Consider the following 7,039-nt stretch of genomic DNA (forward strand, 5'->3'; position numbering starts at 1 on the left):
TAGTAAGATACAACTGAAGTGCAGTGAATGCATCATCTAGGACAATGTTCTCTTTGGAATATTCCTAGTACTTTAATGTTCATAGTCTTGGATGAACATTAAAGATCCTTTTGACATAGTTCCTTGTCCATGCCTTTATTTGTTGATAGATCCATGCAGATGTACTTTTCTGAACCTTTTATTCATGTCTTGCATGTTCTTGATGAATCTGGGTTGCTTCTGAACAACCTTCTGAACAGGGTTCTGAACAACCTTCTGAACTGGGTTGCTTCTGAACAGAGTTGCTTCTGAACAACCTTCTGAACTGGGTTCTGAACAACCTTCTGAGCTCTCATCAGAACGTTCTGATCAACATTCTGAACTAACTTTCTGAACTTCAGAATTAGTTCATGGATTCAATGTCCTTTGATTTTATGCATCTTGGTATGATTCAAACCTTGTTCCTGTCTTAGTGAAAACACTCAAGAGCACAAGTTAAATACCAAGGAATTAATCAAAGTCCATTTAATCCTTAATCATTAAACTTTATTATCTTTAAAATTAATTAGGGATTTTGCCTCAACAATCTCCCCCTTTTTGAAGATGATAAACTTATGATTTAGGATTATGGATTTTGATTATAAATGAAGAATTTTTAGAGCTTGAAAATTTTATTTTAATGCTCCCCCTCATTTTTATAATCCATTATGAGTTTTTAGAAGTTTTAAAAAGCTCCCCCTCATTTTTATAATCCATAGCATAAATAAGAATATGCAAATTTGAACCAACATCAATATTCATTCATTAATATCATTCATGAAGTCCAATTGTATGATGAACATGGTTCAAAAACAAAAAGGCATATAAACTAAGTTTGATCAAGCAAAAATGAAGTTTTATAAGACTTCAATAACTATTGATCACTAGCCTACTTAGGGCCTAAACTTAGAAAACTTAAAGACATAAAATCCTAAAGCTTCTCCCCCTTTAGTCATCTGCAAAAAGGTTAGGGAGTAGGACCAAAAATGATTCAGGGAGTAGCATCACTAGAAACATCAGCTTTTCTTTTGTTTGTTGTGACAAAAGTGTTTAAAGAGTTAAACAAGGAAGACATGTTTGGGAGATTCTGAGTCGTTTTGGTTTGTGGTGGAGGTGGTGTGAATGAAGGGATGGTACTTGGTGTTGGCAGAGAAGACACGAGATACTTGCTAATTCCAGCAGTAGACCCCATTGTTGATGTTGACAAGTTCACAAACTGAGCCTGTTCAATGTTCTGAACAGATGAAACATTCTGACCAGTTTGAGCAAGAAGCTGAACTTCCTCAGAAGGCAAAGATCCTGAATCCAAAGGATTAGGATCTGCTGACAGCTGCTCAACAGGTGCAGTAGGAACATTCTGAGCTACATCCTCCAGAACATTCTGATCAGTGTTATTTTGAACATTCTAATCATCTTGCTGAATGTTTTCTCCCTGAGCATCTTGAAAGAGCTCATCATAGAGATCATTTGTAGTGTCTTCAATGTTGAGATCAAAATTAGGATGAGCTTCAACATTTTCTTGTTCCAACACAACTTCTTCTTCAACATCCATTGGTTGATTTTTGCTTCCAAAAGAGTCAGATACTAGAATTTCTGCAACTTCCCTAATATCATCATCAATATCCTGAGCTTGAAGCTCAATATTTTCTTCAACTCTAATATCTTCAGAGGGTGCTTCAACACCTTGATTCAAAGAGTCTTCAACATTCTGATGATCAACATCAGATTCTCCAACCTTCTCAACAACTTTCTTACCCAGCATAGCTTCAAACTATTCTTGGCTTTCTTCAATTAGCTTTCTTGCATGTTCAGCAACATCAGCAAGGACTTCAAGAGCCGGAGTAGCCTTTCCTTTCTCAACCTTCTGAGAACTTGAACCAATTTCCTTCTTGGCAGGCTTGTCAGCTTTCTGCTTCTTCCTTACTTCCTGAACTTTCTGATCAGCAAGTCTCTTAACTGATCCAGTCTTTTGAGGAATAGGCATGTTTGAAGTTGTGATGTGAAGTTGACTAATGGTTTTTGGCTGTGAATCTCATAAAGGTGTCTTGACCTTTTCCTTTGTCCAGAGAAATTCCAGCAACTTCAAATATGGGTGTCAAGTGCATCCCATATGGCAACCCAACAACTTTCTATTTGAAGGAGTAGCATTGATCCATCATGTTTTGGAGCATGACAAAGCACAGATTGAGCTTCATTTGGGATATTAAGAATATCTGAAAGAAAGTTCTGAGAAACTTGGATTCTTACTCCTTTGACTATGGATTCCATAAACTTTTCTTCATTTGTTCCTTTACAGTCATGTTGGCATAGAATTCCTTCACAAAGTCTGGAAAAGTCTGACATTGAGTGGAAACAAAACTTGATCAGCCTTGAGGATCTGTGAACTTCTTCAGATTCCATCCTTTTGTCTTAAGACTTTCAAAGTCAAAGTTCTTAGCTCTGTTGATGAGTCTGTTAGCCATCTTTTCAATACTTTGAATCTTTAGAGTAGAAGCAAGTATGGCAATGTCTTTGCCTTTTCCTCTTATCCTATGAACAGATTCCTCTTCCTCTGTTTTCGCTTCTTGTTCATCTTCAGAGGAGGTTTTCTCTTCAGGTAGAGGCAGTGCTTCCTTTGCAATCTGATTCCTTCTTTGGTAAACTATCTTTGCAGCTTTGGCCATTTCAAAGAGAGTTTCCTCAGTTTTCTCAGAGGTTGCTCCTTCTTCTGCAACTCCTTTTCCTTTCAAGAGGATTCTTCTTCAACTTTCTCATAAACATTTCTCTTTTCCAAAATGGTTTCTTCATCAGAGTCTCCATGCATCTCTTCATTCTCTTTCTTTTCAACATCAGAAACTAGATCTTCATGAGTAGTACTTGGTTTAGATGATTATCCTTTTCTCATCCTTTGAGATCTTCTAGTTGGCTTTTTAGAAGATTTGGGTTTGGATGATTTTAGAGTATCATGCGCAGGGATGATTACATCTTGTAGAATGATATGAAGAGGGGTTTCGTTGAGTGGGGAATGATCAGAGGGTTGATCATCAGCAGCGGTTGGTGGTGATTGAGAACGAACGCGTGAAGAAATTTTGGTTCGTGCCATTTTTCGCAATAACAAAGTACGAACTTGTTTTGAGAAAAAGTTGGTTTAGAAAGAATAGGTGTGATGGAAATAATCTGAATAGTTGTTGGTTATTATAGAACCAAAACGTGTTCAGTTGAGGGAAGAAAGAGGAAGTGACTTGACAGTTTTTGCATTGGAAAATATGAAACTGAAAAGTAGTGGCCAGGAGAGAGAAACTAGCCGTTTGAGGAAAAGTGAATGGATGGTTTGATTGATGGTTAAGGTTTTACATGGTGGTTAATCCTTAAACCTATCTTCTTATAACCAAACATTAAATGCTTCAGATTATAGTGATATTTTTGGTTAAAGTCAACGCAAAATCTTTCGTTTGAGATTTCTGACCTAGAATCCAGATCCTGAACATTCTGATGAATAAGAACATTCTGACCGGATGAACATTCTGATGAACATTCTGATCTCATGAACATTCTGATGAATTGTTCAGATTAAGATTGATTTAACTGAAGTGAATCAGATAACATCAAGGGGGTAAGTTCAAGGCCCTTAGTGATTAGTGATCAATCTTTATTGGGATTTTTCATGATTTGCAATTTTTCTTTAAGAAAATTGAATATATCCTCAACAAGGGGTTTTGTAAAAATATCAGCTAGTTGATTTTCAGTATCAACAAAGCTTAATACAATATCCTTTTTCTGAACATGGTCTCTTATGAAATGATGTTTAATTTCAATATGTTTAGACCTAGAATGTTGTATAGAATTTTTAGAAAGATTTATAGCACTAGTATTATTACACATAATAGGAATATTTGTGTACCTTAGTGAATAATCTTTCAACTGATTTCTGATCCACAAAATCTGAGAGCAACAGCTTGCTGCAGATACATACTCAGCTTCAGATGTGGAGAGTGCAATGGTGTTTTGCTTTCTGCAAGACCATCCAATCAATGCTTGTTCCAAGAATTGACAGGAGCCACTTGTACTCTTCCTCTCAATTTTGTCTCCAGCATAATCAGCATCCAATAAGCTACAAGATCAAAGCTAGAACCTTTTCTATACCAAAGGCCAAGATCAGTAGTACCTACTAGATATCTAAAAATCCTTTTAACTGCAGTTAAATATGATTCTTTTGCACACGTTTGAAATCTAGCACATATTGACATGCCATTGACGTTTACAACTCTATCTTTGTCTTCAATTTTTGTAATTAAAGTAAGATAATTATTCAACAATGCTTAAAACAAACTTTTATGCTCAAAGCTAGGCCAATATAAGTGTAAGAACACAATATGCAGACCTTAGAGCAATTTTTTGAAGATTACAACAAGATCACATACAACATCATAATGAAGATCAAGTATATAAAAAATCTTCTAATGATAAATTCAAACATAAGATTCATTTAAAATCATGTTTGATGAATGATATTTTCTTAAACCATATCAAAGTTAAGTGAAATCTTCACGTTTCAGATTATTCTGAAGTTTGACAAATTAAGACATTTTTATGTTTCATATCAATGAACAATCATGATTTAACATTTATGATCAAACATAAATCTTCCTATGAATTATTTAACAACAATGATGATTTAGTTTCCATCTCATGTCAATAACTCGGATAGAAATGCTTAAGAGTCATTTATTTCAAATGTGAAGAGATAAGTATTACAAAATGATGTAACACATTTAACATTTAACATGATAGTTAAGAAAGAATTTTGGGGCAAATAATGAGAGAATATTATGCATGAATTTATACATAACAGAAACAACACATTGTTCAATTATAAGAACATTAATTCATTTTCAATGCACCCTTAATATATCTTGTTAAAGCATAAGACATCATGCAATGATTTCAGTCATTAATTATGATGTGTGCAGTTGTAAATGAGTATAATACCATCATGAAAGGAGTATGAACAAAGTATGAAACACTTATTTGCATTTAAGTTCAAACATTTGATATATGCACATATTAGACATGACAGAATTTGATGCATTCAATCATATATCATATTTATTATAGTGCAAATAAATGTGTACCTTATGCGATGATATCCCTCACTTTTGAGATTCAATGAAGAGAGCATGTTTCTCTTTCTTTGAAATACTTTCTCGTCTGGATGGAGAAGTCCAAGCATCAATAAGAAAAAACTTTCTGAAGCAATTTAATCATCAGTAGCTTTCTCTTCTTCTTAGTCTTTTCAGCTTTCTGATATAAGTATCTTTTAACATATTCAGAAGTTCCAGGATTTGCAGACATATAATCAACATATGAAATGTCTTGTTCGTGAAGAATGTTTGCTTGAACATTCTGAACTTGATTTAAAGGAATTGTTCCATCATTTTCATCTGAGAATCCTCAAAGACACTTGCATTGAAGTCTGGGCTGAATTCCTCCGCATTCAGTTCAAAAACCATCTTGATTTCAAGCTAGCTCAGCTTCATCAGATTCCTTTGTGGTAGTGTTTCCACTAAGCATGTGTGTGGCTAGAACTTTAGCAACATCATACATATCATGATCTTTTAATGACAGAGGGTCATTTCCCATATCAGATTCTAGAACAATTTCTTGTTCATCAAACTGAAGTTTACTCATGATGTTTGTAACATCACTTCAGATTTTGAAATTGTTTCAGCAGTAGAAGATTTAAAGGATCCTTCTCCAATAAAAGCTTTCATCTTTGTTAGCTTTTTGAGTTACTTTTTCAAAAGCTTTTTCAATTTCATTAACCTTCTGAAGTTGTTATATAGGAACTTCATCAACTTTTTGAGTTCTATCTTTTAGTAGCTGCATCAACTTTTCTGAATTCATGTTTCAGTAGTTGCATCAGCTTCCTGAACCTTATTGGCTGCAATCTCAATATTTGAGGTATTGCTTCAACTTGCTGACTTTCATTCTCAACAACATTAACTTCCTTTTGAAGTTCTTCAACATTCTGAACTTCATCAGCTTTCTGAACAACTTTGTTAGCAACGTCAGAAGCTTTTTGGAAGGTTTCTCCAGGGATGTCTTGATCCATTGTTGGAGGATATTGTTGTCAAATTCTTTTTGTCAAAGATTAGATAATCATTCTCATACACTTCACTTTTTCAAAGACATCTTAAAATGCTTGAATGTGAGTGTGAAAGCCAAATCATATAGAATATGAGAAGTCTTCTTTGTTCTTCAATCATATGTTGCAGGATCATGTAGTTGAGATTGAAAGACAATTTTGTTGAAAACATGATATATGATACATGATCAACATTAATGACATTTTCAAACACTTCCAAAGTTATTTCTGCCTTGCTTGAACACAGAGGAATGAACTTTGAAGCTTTCAACTTTTAGGATTGAATAGCTTCAGCATCAGGAGCATTTTCCTGAACATTCTGATACTAGTTGCAAATTCCATTTGAACATCTTCTAGTGATTGAACATTTTCTCCACATATCATCTTGGAAGCAAATATTTCTGCATCACAGATTGGCAAAGCTTTTGGTACCCATATTACTTTGGGTCCTTGAAGGTTAGTGTTTCTCTTCTTGAGAGTTTATTTCTTATGACCACATTCTGATTTAAGATAATCAGCTTTGTTGTAATAAGAACATTATGTTTTACCAATCTCAACCTTTTGAGACCAATCTAATTTAGGATAAAATGTCTTTTTGAAATGAGGATTTTTCTCAAGTTTCTTTTCATAAAACAATATACAGGTTCAGAATGTTGAATCCTTTTTCAAAATGATCATTTTTATTTACCTTCTCACTTTTGTTTAGTATAACATATTTTCATGACAATTTTGTTTGTGATAGGTTATGAATCCTAAACCAGCCTTTTTGAAAGGTCTTAACAGACTTTATAAAGTTGGTTATGTCCTTTTTTTTTTTTTTAAAATATTACTTCTCTTTTCAAAATAACATTTTATTTCAAAAGTTCAGACTTTGCTAAATCTTACAATTTTTGCTCA

This window comes from Medicago truncatula, chromosome 5, assembly GCF_003473485.1.
Source record: "Medicago truncatula cultivar Jemalong A17 chromosome 5, MtrunA17r5.0-ANR, whole genome shotgun sequence".
NCBI classification, from domain to species: Eukaryota; Viridiplantae; Streptophyta; class Magnoliopsida; order Fabales; family Fabaceae; genus Medicago; species Medicago truncatula.